Here is a 15,602-nt window from a genome sequence, read left to right as displayed (position 1 = left end):
CAGTGTGAGGACAGCAGTGTGAGGACGACCGTGTGTGAGGACAGCAGTGTGAGGACAGCAGTGTGAGGACGACAGTGTGAGGACAGCAGTGTGAGGACGACAGTGTGAGGACGACAGTGTGAGGACAGCAGTGTGAGGACGACAGTGTGAGGACGAGGGCAGAGGGTCTTTAATTACCGCCCGTCTCGAGCCCGGAGAATGGTGGAGTGTGCCTTCGGTATCCTGGCTTCACAGTGGCGACTGTACAGACGAGTCCTTGGAGTGTCACCTGAAGTTGCTGAAGTTGTGGTGAAGGCAACATGCATTTTGCACAACTTCATTCGCTGGCACTCTGCTGATGAAGAGGACCCAAGCAGCACAGCCTTGGGATGCAGGATATCACCCAGGTTGGAAGCAACAATGCCTCCAGAGAAGCTCTGGCTGTGAGAGAGAAGTTTGCCACCTATTTCTCCTCCTCTGCTGGTGAAGTGTCCTGGCAGCACGCAGCTGTGTCTTAATTCACTACCTACCATCTGAAGACACAATACAACATCCAACATAAATGTGAAAACAAAGGCTCTTTTACGAGCCACTTCTATATTCACTAAGAGAAAATAATTCCAAACAGCGTATTTATAGTCACCTTCATTTATATAGTTTAACAATATAGATTGTTTCGAAGCAGCTTTACAGTGTTAATAGGAAATTATTTCCTTAATTAAGTCCTTCATCAGACCTGGAGTTTGTGTGTGAGTGTGTCCAGGCACAGGTCCTTCATCAGATCTGTATACGGCCTGGATCCGGCGGACTGTGGTAAACCTTGGGATGAACAGAGGTTTACAATCCACAAAACATCCTCTAACATATGTTTTTTTGTGTGTGTGATTAGATGATTTTTAACAACAGGAAACATGAAGACAGGTAGTATCAACAAAACGTGATGAAGCCATAGGTGATATAACTATCTCTTTAATATTTTAAGGTCATATAATGCCATGCAAAAGTAGTATTTACAATATTAACAATTTGAGATAATCAAAACCATTCAAATGTCTAGATAATTTAAAGGATTCTGGGATTAATCATGAAGTACTCATTGTGTACTATGTGTGTTAATAAATACAATTAAAATGTCTAAATAATTTAAAGGATTCTAGGATTAATATTTACAATCACAAATTAATCATTGTGTTAAAAAAAATAAAAACCTAAACCTAGTCATCGTCTCCAAACTCTGCTTAATTTAGGAGCTGCATAAATTTGAGTCTAATGTCCGCTCTCTTTCTTGGTGGCAAACGTTTTATGGCAGGGATCAAACTCATAAAAAAATGTCATCCTCATCAAGAGGTTTGTTGACAGCTTGCAGGAGTTCTCTCTGGTAGTCTGTCAGCTCTCCTCCGTACTCTGCTCTCTTCTTACGACCTGTTCCACTCTCTCTGTGTCACGAAATAAAGGAAGGAAGCACGATGCAAGTAACTCAGTTTATTTAGTAATAGTGAGAGAGAGAGTCCAGAAAGCAGGCTTAGCAGCGCAGGGACCCCGATGGTCAGATGAACACGGTGATGGTGCGGTGTGTCCAGAAGTGATATTCCAACGAATAATCCACATGAACACGAACAGGGGCCTGTTTCAATAAGGAGGTTCAACCAACTCTGAGTTAAAACTTGAACTCTGAGTTGACTTACCCTGAGATGGGAAACTCTGAGTTTTCGGTTTCAGATCAGCTGAAATTAGTTAGTTCAATCAACTCTAAGTTGACTGACTCTGAGTTGAGCGCGTGCACCACAACTATAAAAAGCCATTATCAATGGAGCGCAGATATTATGAGTCACCATGGCAACAGCGCCAGACACGAAGAGGAAATACTGTTATACAGTGTTGGGTGTAATTAATTACCAAGTAAGCTAAATATTGTAATTTAATTAAAGGGATTACTCTTAATTCTTCTGTAATTTAAAATAAAATATGATGTAATTACATTAAATAGGCTACTGCATAGACTATAGAACAATTCTGTATAATACAATAGTGGATTTAACAAACATTTTTTAAAGGTATATTTTGAATGTAACCCTCTCCCTCTACACACTTTGGTCAATTCAAGAATAATTCATGCAATTGTATATTGTTCATTTTGAAAGCATTAAAAGTGCAGTTTCTTGTCTCTCCTCATTGTATTGTTCAAGTGGTTGAGGTTGATATGGGACTTAGTAATTAATAATAAGTAGACCAATACTTTCTAAAGATAGTAATTATTACATGAATCTAATTACACTGTTGAATATGTCATTTGTAGTTAGTAATTAATAACTATTTTAGAGTAACTTTTATAATATCAGGTGAAACTGGAAGAACAGTTTTTCAACCTAATTTTAATTCTCATGAAGGCTAGGTGCAATCCTGCAGGCATTAAAAGAATGTGGCAGCAGCTGAAAAATAAATAAATATAAAACATAATTCAATCAGGTAAGGCTTGAGCATATCATGGGTGTAGGCTACCTGACTTTACAAACATTTGACATATTACATAACTAAATAGCATCCAGTGTCTAGCAGTGCAGCAGCATTTTTGGAGTTCCTTCATCAGAGCCGGTCACTCCCGGAGATCCAAGAGCCTTCATAAAATGTAAGAGGTCTATGTGTTATTTTTTATATAGGGTATTTTTGATATTTCCATTTATTTTACTTTGGGTTGGGTTTTTCGTTGGTCCCAATAGATTCTGATATTGGGACTAATATCTATCTAGAGACTAATACCTGTCTTTTGGAGCCTCCTGTCCCAACAGAACCCCAGACAGTTGTAAGTTGCCAACTCAATACACCAGAAATGATGACAAATAGTGTTATAAAGTGTACACATGCTCATCTTCACAGGATGATGGGTATGAAGTAACAGTTTCTGCGCCACAGAGAGGCCTACAGGGTAATGTTAATATTATGTGTCTACACATCAGACAATCTACACATTCACATTTGTATGTGGCGTAGCCTATAGAATCGAAGTTTATATCTAAGTATAAACGGACATTCTTATCCCCCAAGTGATTTTCAGTAAATGCCACAGTTTAATTCTGTAGAATTTGTTTAGAACTACATGATGTAACTCTAATGTACTGTATTTTCAGTTGCCAGTTAAGGAGTTATATATACTTCATCTTATTCATTTCTTTTTTAAAACAGCGGAAAAAACAGCAATAAATAAATGTACAGAAAGAATGAATGAAGTGTTTAAACACCGCTTCCTCTTTAAAAAAGGGGAGGAGACCGCCAGAAACTCTGGGTTTACCGAAGAAAACCTGCTCCCGACCAGGTTAGGTTCACAGAGTAAGTTGCCATGGTAACTGACTCTGAGTATAAGTTACCTCTCTTTCAGAAACGGGCTTGACTTACTCTGCTTTCTCAGGTTTGATATACCTCCCATTCTGAGACGGAAAACCCAGAGTTTCCCTCATTTCAGGGTTAACATACTCAGAGTTTTCACTTAACCTCCTTTCTGAAACAGGCCCCAGGAAGACTGGAAGCACGAGACTCGGACACAGACTGGGGAGAACACCAACAAACAACAATCTGACAAAGGAGATGAGGGGCCTGTACCATGAAGGTAGCTGAACAAACTCGGGGTTACAGGATTAGTTTTGAGTTGACAAAACCAAACCGATGCAATCAGGCTTTATTGGTACCATGACGAAGCTCATCAACTTTCTCTGTCAACTCAGGCTTTGATCTTAAGCTATGATTAATCCACGAGCGCGTGCACATACCAAAGTGACGTTGGCACCGAACAACCAATCGCGTTCGATATGGAGAGAGCGAGAGCGATATATTTTTTTCCGCGGAGGAGCAAGAGATAATCATTCAGAATTACGATTAATTTAAATATGTATTACAAGCTCGAAACAATACGGTCTCTGCTGCCAAAGCAAGAGAAGACAGTTGGAGAAAGATTGCTGATTGCGTTAATGTGTAAGCTAAACAAATAGGCTACGTTCTATATTAATGTAAAATTATGTAGGCTATATATGTAGGCTATGAATGTATGTGTGTGTGAAATATAGCCTATATTTTTATAATATATAAAAATGTGCATGTATATAGCTAGCTACTAATAAAGATTAATATTCATTGATTTTTAATTATGTATATATGTAGGCTAAGAATGCGTGTGTGTGTGTGTGTGTGTGTGTGTGTGTGTGTGTGTGTGTGTGTGTGTGTGTGTGTGTGTGTGTGTGTGTGTGTGTGTGTGTGTGAAATATAGCCTATATTTTTATAATATATAAAAATGTGCATGTATATAGCTACTAATAAAGATCAATATTCATTGATTTTTAGATGCAACTCCAAACGTTCTTGGCAGCAGATAAAGACAAAATATAAAAATATAATTCAAAGTAGTAAGTATTTACACATAACCTTTTATTATTTTTTGTAAACATTTGATCACAAACACTTCTAGTTCTAGAAAAAAGAGTGAAATTCAGAAAACCAGTGGAGGGCCACTCCTGCAGAATACACTGAGTTGCTCTGAGTAGCAATAAGGGACGGCCGATTATGGATTGGATTACAGGTGCTGTACAATCTGACCCTGGTGCTGGCTTCCAAGCAAGTAACACTGGGTACGTGTGCGATACATTACTATTTTAAGTTTTAGATATGGCTGACTGTATGTTCTGCAGTCGAGGGAAATGCAGTGTCCCTGTTGAAGCCAGCACACACACACACAGTCTCCCACACAGAGGTCAGTATGCAGCAGACAGAACACCAGAAACATAACCTGCTTTATAACAGTTATGCTTTATATTGGCCTACTTTTATTTATTAGGGTGGAGGAGATGATGAAGACACTCTGTGTTCTGAGACAGTTGCTGAGGTGAATGCACTGGGCTTTTTATTAAGGCAAACATTTGAATGTGTGGCATAAAACAGGGACTGGCCCTTACACATCTCTTTTATTGTAGTATTTTTCACAACCTGTCCCAGAAACTGAAGCCTCTACCTCAACAGGCTTCAGAAGAAATGTGAACAAGTTAAGGATTTAAAACCATTGACATAAATTACAGGTGTTTGTCAAGGAACTTTTTGTGAGTTGATTAGCCTCCAGAAAACTTGTAATGATCGTGGTGTAAACTTGTAAACTTGTTTGTGGTGGAATTATGTTTCAGGTGGAAACAGACTCAGTCAGGGCCCTTTACAAAAGGAGCCTATGGAGCTAGACTGCACACTAAAGGAGCCTATAGAGCTAGACTGCACACTAAAGGAGCCTATAGAGCTAGACTGCACACTAAAGGAGCCTATAGAGCTAGACTGCACACTAAAGGAGCCTATAGAGCTAGACTGCACACTAAAGGAGCCTATAGAGCTAGACTGCACACTAAAGGAGCCTATAGAGACTGCACACTAAAGGAGCCTGACTGTGAGCTGAGGAGGCTCCACGTTTAAATAATAAATAAATTGGAGAACAAACAGCTGGATTAAACTGATCTCAGTACAGTATGTGAACTTATTTAACCAAGTAACACTTTAGCATGAATATTTATTAATGCAACTTCATCTTGTCTCTTTCTCCACCCCATCCCACAAAACCAATAAAAAGTTTGAGACCTATCTGCAGTTTCAATGTGCTTTTATTAAGTGTAATATTGCATGGTGATTGCATCTGCATCTGCACTGGGTGGTCAAGTGGTCCTGTCGGTCATCATGATGGTTATTTTGTAGGTTGCAAATTAACAGTGTTTTGTACTGTACCAAATTTAACTTGCTTTCCTCAAAGTGCTGACACAACACAGACTCACAGAAAGTAGATCCTTGTTATATCTGTTAATGTTACTATTAATTTAAAGATTCATCTCACAGAAAATAATAATTTCACATGTTCACATCATCTCTACCTGAACATTAAGGCTGTGAAAGGACTTTCTATTAACATAATCTGCCTAATGTTCTCTTAGAGAAGTGGAGATTGCAACATGTGTGCAGGCTATTGCTCCAATGACTCTAGGGAATCCATAAGATTAACCGAATAATAATACAAAATATTTAAAATAATTATTATGTACTGTAGTAGCCTACATTTGTGAAATTAGCTTTTTGAAAAAAAAAAAATTGTTCATGTGATGTCACCTTATCAATATATCTTACCCGCAATTTTATAAAAGCCCTTTTTATGGACATGGTCGATATGTCCGGGGAACATTATTAATGAAACTATCACTCCTGCAGAGCGAGGACCACCTTGCGAATAGTTCGACAAACCCCTAGATTCTGTGCATCACCGATTGTGCAAGTACCACTTGCAAAAAAACGCAACACAATACCATTTGCGGTACAGTAATGAATTCGACATGTTAAATTCTTTATGTGCGGCGCAAGAAGTTCGCAAAGATGATATTCCTTCCGCAGAAAATCTGTATCTTTCATACAAACTATCAGGAAAGGCAAGGGGATTTTGTCTGGCTAAAAACTCTTTCTCTACGATGTGCTCGTCTAACAATTTGCGCTGAGATGTCGAAAGGATTTGGAAGAAAATGTAAAGCCATTGCAACAGACACTGGGAATTAGTTACGTCACCTATATGTTTCTTTGCTCACAGCTGATTGGTCAAACTTCAGTCTGAGATCTCGAATCCAGAACTTAACCTGCCCCGGAGCAGGTTAGCCGTGCAGCGTAAGATACCATGGCAACGAACACCGATTAAAGCCGAGCTACTTTCATAGTACCTAAAACCCAGGGTTGGCGGAAACTAAGCTGAAACATAGCTGGCTAGCCACCTAAACCGGCTTCATGGTACAGGCCCGAGAGTGTGGTGAGCATATATACAAGATGAGATGAGCTGCAGCTGGATGATGGGACTGATGAGTTGATGGCTGATGAGCGCTAATGATCCGACACGCCCACATAATTACCACTCACACAAACACAACAACAGAACATGAGACAAGAAAGAGACATAGGATTTATGAACCGTGACACTCTGTTGGTGTTGGCCATGGGTTGGACAGGAGTCTCCACAAATGATGGTATAGATGTTGACAGAGATGGTATAGATGTTGACATAGGTGTAGTTGTTGACATAGAGGTTGACATAGATGGTATAGATGTTGACATAGCTGGTGTAGATGTTGACATAGCTGGGCCCTGTACCATGAAGGTAGCTGAACAAACTCGGGGTTACAGGATTAGTTTTGAGTTGACAAAACCAAACCCATGCAATCAGGCTTTATTGGTACCATGACGCAGCTCATCAACTTTCTCTGTCAACTCAGGCTTTGATCTTAAGCTATGATTAATCCACGAGCGCGTGCACATGCCAAAGTGACGTTGGCACCGAACAACCAATCGCGTTCGATATGGAGAGAGCGAGAGCGATATATTTTTTCCGCGGAGGAGCAAGAGATAATCATTCAGAATTACGATTAATTTAAATATGTATTACAAGCTCGAAACAATACGGTCTCTGCTGCCAAAGCAAGAGAAGACTGTTGGAGAAAGATTGCTGATTGCGTTAATGTGTAAGCTAAACAAATAGGCTACGTTCTATAGGCCTATTAATGTAAAATTATGTATATATGTAGGCTATGAATGTATGTGTGTGTGAAATATAGCCTATATTTTTATAATATATAAAAATGTGCATGTATATATAGCTACTAATAAAGATTCATATTCATTGATTTTTAGATGCAACTCCAAACGTTCTTGGCAGCAGATAAAGACAAAATATAAAAATATAATTCAAAGAAGTAAGTATTTATAACCTTTTATTATTTTTTGTAAACATTTAATCACAAACACTTCTAGTTCTAGAAAAAAGAGTGAAATTCAGAAAACCAGTGGAGGGCCACTCCTCCAGAATACACTGAGTTGGCTCTGATTATGGATGGGATTACAGGTGCTGTACAGTCTGACCCTGTGCTGGCTCCTCTAAGCAAGTAGGCTACGTGTGCGATACATTACTATTTTAAGTTTTAGATATGGCTGACTGTATGTTCTGCAGTCGAGGGAAATGCAGTGTCCCTGTTGAAGCCAGCACACACACACACACACACACACACACACACACACACACACACACACACAGTCTCCCACACAGAGGTCAGTATGCAGCAGACAGAACACCAGAAACATAACCTGCTTTATAACAGTTATGTGTTATATTAGCCTACTTTTATTTATTAGGGTGGAGGAAATGATGAGACAGTTGCTGAGGTGAATGCACTGGGCTTTTTATTAAGGCAAACATTTGAATGTGTGGCATAAAACAGGGACTGGCCCTTACACATCTCTTTTATTGTAGGATTTTTCACAACCTGTCCCAGAAACTGAAGCCTCTACCTCAACAGGCTTCAGAAGAAATGTGAACAAGTTAAGGATTAAAACCATTGACATAAATTACAGGTGTTTGTCAAGGAACTTTTTGTGATTTGATTAGCCTCCAGAAAACTTGTAATGACCGTGGTGGAAACTTGTAAACTTGTTTGTGGTGGAATTATGTTTCAGGTGGAAACAGACTCAGTCAGGGCCCTTTACAAAAGGAGCCTATGGAGCTAGACTGCACACTAAAGGAGCCTATAGAGACTGCACACTAAAGGAGCCTGACTGTGAGCTGAGGAGGCTCCACGTTTAAAAAAATAAATAAATTGGAGATCAAACAGCTGGATTAAACTGATCTCAGTATGTGAACTTATTTAACCAAGTAACACTTTAGCATGAATATTTATTAATGCAACTTTATCTTGTCTCTTTCTCCCCCCATCCCACAAAACCAATAAAAAGTTTGAGACCTATCTGCAGTTTCAATGTGCTTTTATTAAGTGTAATATTGTATGGTGATTGCATCTACACCTGCACCAGCTGGGTGGTCAAGTGGCCCTGTCTGAGGGTCATCATGATGGTTATTTTGTAGGTTGCAAATTAACAGTGTTTTGTACTGTACCAAATTTAACTTGCTTTCCTCAAAGTGCTGACACAACACATGCAGGCTATTGCTCCAATGACTCTAGGGAATTCATAAGATTAACCGAATAATAATACAAAATATTTAAAATAATTCTTAACATGTAGCCTGTAGTACATTTGTGAAATTAGCTTTTTGAAAACAATTCTAATAATTGTTCATGTGATGTCACCCTATCAATATATCTTACCCACAATTTTATAAAAGCCCTCTTTTATGGACATGGTCGATATGTCCGGGGAACATTATAAATGAAACTATCACTCCTGCAGAGCGAGGACCACCTTGCGAATAGTTCGACAAACCCCTAGATTCCGTGCATCACCGATCGTGCAAGTATGTGCCACTTGCAAAAACACGCAACACAATACCATTTGCCGTACAGTAATGAATTCGACGTGTTAAATTCTTTATGTGCGGCTCAAGAAGTTCGCAAAGATAAGATATTCCTTCCGCAGAAAATCTGTATCTTTCATACAAACTATCAGGAAAGGCAAGGGGATTTTGTCCGGCTAAAAACTCTTTCTCTACGATGTTCTCGTCTAACAATTTGCGCTGAGATGTCCACAGGATTTGGAAGAAAATGTAAAGCCATTGCAACAGACACTGGGAATTAGTTACGTCACCTATATGTTTCTTTGCTCACAGCTGATTGGTCAAACTTCAGTCTGAGATCTCGAATCCAGAACTTAACCTGCCCCGGAGCAGGCTAGCCGTGCAGCGTAAGATACCATGGCAACGAACACCGATTAAAGCCGAGCTACTTTCATAGTACCTAAAACCCAGGGTTGGCGGAAACTAAGCTGAAACATAGCTGGCTAGCCACCTAAACCGGCTTCATGGTACAGGCCCCTGGTGTAGATGTTGACATAGCTGGTGTAGATGTTGACATAGGTGTAGATGTTGACATAGCTGGTGTAGATGTTGACATAGCTGGTGTAGATGTTGACATAGGTGTAGATGTTGACATAGATGGTATAGATGTTGATATAGCTGGTGTAGATGTTGACATAGGTGTAGATGTTGACATAGATGGTATAGATGTTGACATAGCTGGTGTAGATGTTGACATAGCTGGTGTAGATGTTGACATAGGTGTAGATGTTGACATAGATGGTATAGATGTTGACATAGATGGTGTAGATGTTGACATAGCTGGTGTAGATGTTGACATAGGTGTAGATGTTGACATAGATGGTATAGATGTTGATATAGCTGGTGTAGATGTTGACATAGGTGTAGATGTTGACATAGGTGTAGATGTTGACATAGCTGGTGTAGATGTTGACATAGCTGGTGTAGATGTTGACATAGCTGGTGTAGATGTTGACATAGCTGGTGTAGATGTTGACATAGCTGGTGTAGATGTTGACATAGATGGTATAGATGTTGACATAGCTGGTGTAGATGTTGACATAGCTGGTGTAGATGTTGACATAGCTGGTGTAGATGTTGACATAGCTGGTGTAGATGTTGACATAGATGGTATAGATGTTGACATAGCTGGTGTAGATGTTGACATAGGTGTAGATGTTGACATAGGTGTAGATGTTGACATAGATGGTATAGATGTTGACATAGCTGGTGTAGATGTTGACATAGCTGGTGTAGATGTTGACATAGCTGGTGTAGATGTTGACATAGGTGTAGATGTTGACATAGATGGTATAGATGTTGACATAGCTGGTGTAGATGTTGACATAGATGGTAGAGATGTTGACATAGCTTGTGTAGATGTTGACATAGATGGTATAGATGTTGACATAGATGGTATAGATGTTGACATAGCTGGTGTAGATGTTGACATAGATGGTGTAGATGTTGACATAGATGGTATAGATGTTGACATAGCTGGTGTAGATGTTGACATAGATGGTGTAGATGTTGACATAGCTGGTGTAGATGTGGACATAGCTGGTGTAGAAGTTGACATAGGTGTAGATGTTGACATAGCCGGTGTAGATGATATAGATAGTAGTGTAGAAGACAAGGAGGGTGGCTCAAAGGTCCCAGTCAGCAGGTCATCCTCCTAAGACAAAGTCATATGCAAGTGTTATATACTGAAACAATACTTAAGCTTAAACACCAGTAGTCATATAGGGCTCAAAATTATGTTAAATTTTCCTTAGAATGTTCTTACTAGCTTTGTGAAATTATGTTACATAAGACACACCTCCACAACCCAAAAAGGGTGCACAACAACAATCATCTGCAATTGCACAAATACTCCTAAATACATTGAGCATCGATTCAATTTCTTGAGCACATGCGACCAATTTCTAGCCTGACCACATCACCCTAGACTCCCTGACTTACCACCTACCTCACAGTGCGACACCATAGGAAATAGGAGAGATTCAACAGTACAATCCTGATTGTCTATAGGCCTACAATTGTTCAAATTGGAAGTCGTTGGTCTCTCCCTCACGTGAGGCTCAAGGAAAGACATAATGGCCATAAACTTCCATCTCTTATGACTGCCTACCTCCTGCACCACTCCGTTTCTCCTTCTCTGCCCTCCTTTCTTTTAAATATGTGTCCCTCAGATATTTCCATTTTCGTTTGCATTCCTCTTCTATCAAAACAGGGTAAAAAAGAATGTTAACCAAGAAATGGGCTAATAGTTAACGGCAATTCACACAAAGCTGACACCACGAACTGTTGCTACTGCTGTTACCGTTTAGTACAGTTTAGATTAATAAAAAATAACTTACCCGACATCTCTATAGGGATCTCCCAGTCACGTGACCCCTAGCCGCGTGTCAGCCATTTTGACGGAATACATCCGTCAGCTACTCAGTGGCAATGGATCTATCATTAGGGGTGTGTAATATATATTATTAGAATATTATTATTATTATACTAATAATATAATTATTTTATAATTAGCCTAAATATTGCAATACTTTGCACTACAGTATTGATAAAATTGGGTGCGCAAAATATCTCAATATTGAACAGAATCTATTTTTTTCCCCCACCACTATTATTAGCGCAGGGGCCGACAGCTAACTCTTCACGTCATGTCATCGCAGTTATTAGCATCACAAAAAGATACAAGAGGAAGATAAAGGAATTAGGAATCATAGATCCATATGAAGCACCACAAGTTCTTTTTACAGGCATTAAATGTGTAGAAAAACTTCCTGACATTGAGTTCGGTGATATTTACAGCTACCTTATTCACGTCCCATCACACTAACGCTACACCGGAGCTTCATTAAAAGCATACAAAAGCTTAACGTTAGCAGGCTATCGGTATCACGAGTCCGGATGGGTCAGCAACTCTTGGACGCCAGCGGGGAAGGATTATTCAATCATCACCGCAAAAGTTGGTCAATGTATTTTTATAACCAAATTATAGTGACGTTAGCTGTAATAATCTTTAAACTGAGTTTACAGGGGAAAACACAAAACAAAATCACCTGTTTATTGCCACCAACCACTTGTTTCTCCATTTTATTTATTTTGGGATACGGTACAAAGATATTCCTTTTGTATGATCACGTATCTGATCGCATCCAACTGCACAGCATCGCTCGGGCATGATATGAATATTTCGCGACGAGCTGTAGTATCACCGGCGGTTTAGCATTTTCTATTCCGTCAAGATGGCTGCTCCAAATAGCGTGACGTCACGCGGGACATCCCTATTGCCACACCAACTTGCCTCCAGGCCAGCTGCTTTTTAATAACGTTATGGTAGTTGCGGTTCGTAAAATCGTAGAACTCCGGGTAACCCGAAACAGCCACCACAAGTTTCTCCTCCATCATAGTCTGTGGACGTTGAAGCAACTGTAAACTTCTGCCACGACCACAACGGAAGGCCCGCCTCTCCATTCATTCGATTGGACAGTGGGGAAAAACGCGATGATGTCGGGCGCTTTTTCTGCTCGGAGTTGATTTTTTTTCAACTTCAAAAACGCGAGGCGCAGCAGGCGGTAAAACGCGAGGCGCATAAACAGCGCGCAGAACGCTCACTGCCATAGGAATACAATAGAAAAAGGCGCCCCTCACTGCAAAAAACACGTTAGGTGTGATCCGGGCCTTATGCTGTTTTAGGTTACCTAGCATACCGGTTGTTGATACGCTAGCACACGCTGCTAATAAATACTACGTTATACTCGCGTAGTCCGTTTGCTTTGTAATAACGATTATAGAAGTGAATAGAGACCTACCCAGCTTTGCATGAACAGTGTTGCTCTTGATATTGTTAGTCTCAGCCTTCGTCTCCATTAGGATATGCGGTAGGGCTGTTGGAACGAATTTCGAAATTCGAATATAATTCGAATATTAAAAAAATCAATACTATTCGAATGCTGAAGTTACTATTCGAATATTTCTTTTTTTTTCTTTTTTTTATTATTTTATTATATGATATCTTGCCTTTCTCGCCAACTTGGCTTACACAGGCATGTGAAAATGAAATGCTTTTGTTTCGTCTGATAAACAATTAAAAAATTGAATCGTAACACAATTGTGCGCGTTATCCACGCTGCATCGTCATAACAATACTGTCAATAATGGCGGCGAGCAATGTCTCCATGGAAACGGAGATCACCACTCCTGACAATTTGAGAAGCGATGTGTGGAAGGTGTTTGGATTTCAAATCATAAATGGGAAAATTAAATCACAAATAAAGTCTGAATGAAATATCACTCCTCAACTTGCAACCTTCACACCGGACGCGAATAGCGCGTCAAATTCGCGCCTGCCGTGTCTAGTTATACACTTGACCACTTTTGTGTCCTTTCGCGCCTGACGCGCTATTCGCGTCCGGTGTGAACGCACCATTAGGGCACATCTGACAACGCTACACCATGACAAGCTATAGGCGATCTGTCCAAGGAACCGCTGCTAAAACAGGCAAGAATGACTTATTTTCTTCTCTTCATCACGGGGCTTACCAGCTGTCTGCTGTCCTAGCCGCGCAACAATCACTGACAGAGTTGTGAAAATCTGACACAACATCAGACAACTGATCAGTGGAAAAATGTCCATTCAAGTTGCCAAATTAAAGTCATTCATTTTGTTCCGCTGTTTTATTGTTAATAAAAAAACGCGATCACCCGTTTCTAAATGTTTACTGTAATGTTAGCTGTCCCTCTAGTGGACAGCACGTGTAACAACAACAACCAAATGCTATAGTGGCATTGACGATCCATAAGCCTGTGTAATGTCGCAAATATTAATAATAGGATGAATTTGAGCATTTAATATTCGAATATTATTCGAATATTAAATAAAATAAGGAATGGAATTCGAATAGTATTATAGAGGAAGATTGACAGCCCTAATATGCGGTGGGTCATTTTTTGACTGTGACCGTTATGCTTTTTCCTCTATTTGGATCTTGTTGTTGCTTGCGTTTCTCCGGTATGTCTTAAATATAGCCTTTGAACGCACACCGAGCCCCTTTTGCCTACTTCTATCGGACACTTTATTTGCTGCTTTATAAAAGTTTGATAAAATTTCAGCAGGAAGAGCCGTCACAGCATAAGCCATGTTGATACCAAACCAGAGCCCAGATGAAGTTGTCGGACGTAGTGTGACGGTCTTGCCTGGGCGGTCTTTCTGCAAAGTGGAGCTGCACAATGAGGAAACAAAACATGGAAATAAGGGATCCAGTTCACCGAGAATAAATCAGTTCCACAGCATGTCTCGTTATCTCTGCTGTTTATTTAAAACAGTACTCTTTCTTTTCAATCTTTTTTAAATTAATGTAATCTTTTTGCGTTGTGATCGTATAGTGAGTACAATTTTGCAGATTGACGATTATAATACATTTTCAGTGAATTAATAACAAATCAAATCAACTCAATGAAAAACAGAACAATTAAATTAAATTCAATATAAAGGGAAACATCCCCACCTAGTGGTGAATATGCAGAATTCTATATGAATAAAGCAGTTAATCCATATAACACATTATAACATATTTTATACACATTATCTGCACAATGAGGAAACAAAACATGGAAATAAGGGATCCAGTTCACAGAGAATAAATCAGTTCTACACCAATTAATTACAATTATGCCTCGTAATACAAAGTCAAAATAACTCTATATAAAATAACACACTCAACGCCAAACACATATCAAAAGTTGCCTAACAAGTTCATTGTAGGATAAATCCACAATAAAGTGGTTATTTATGCGTTTTAGACACTTTTAACTGATAATTCTCGACTGCTCGAAATGTGCAACTTACCCACAGCATGTCTCGTTATCTCTGCTGTGGGCGGTCCCTATTCCGTACACTAAATGCCATCACGCATCAGATAGATGGCGCTGTCCCCATTTATGCAGTAATTTAACATTTTACACTCCGTTACAGTAGCAACAGTAACTAAGGGGGGCGGGGCTTAGCCAAAGGTGAATTGTCACATTGTTCAGGTTTAGCTACTGGTAGTGAAGGAATGAAGCCACCAGTCTCAACCAGACATTTGTAGCAGGAGCCTCACAGGACACTCAGGAAACAATTTAACCTATTTCTGCAAATAAAATGAATAATAAAGAAATTGCTGAATCTTTTCATTTTTTTAAGGTCTTTATTGTTTTTCCGCCAAATTATAAAGAGTAGTATCAATAAGAGTATTTGTGATATACCTTTATGTGATAAAACAATTTAGTGTTTATGTGATATGTGATAACACGCAGCGTTTATTAG

At 39.4% G+C, this 15,602-nt stretch overlaps 1 protein-coding gene across 1 annotated transcript in view; it reads left to right on the top strand.

The window, feature by feature from the left end:
• The window catches only part of LOC307006175 (uncharacterized protein), a 55,475-nt gene that overhangs the window by 26,689 nt on the left and 13,184 nt on the right, over positions 1 to 15,602 (top strand). The window lies entirely within an intron of this gene.

The sequence above is a fragment of the Phoxinus phoxinus genome (genome assembly GCF_949152265.1).
Source record: "Phoxinus phoxinus genome assembly, chromosome: 1".
Taxonomy (NCBI): Eukaryota; Metazoa; Chordata; class Actinopteri; order Cypriniformes; family Leuciscidae; genus Phoxinus; species Phoxinus phoxinus.
This window is presented reverse-complemented; position numbering and strand designations above follow the sequence as displayed.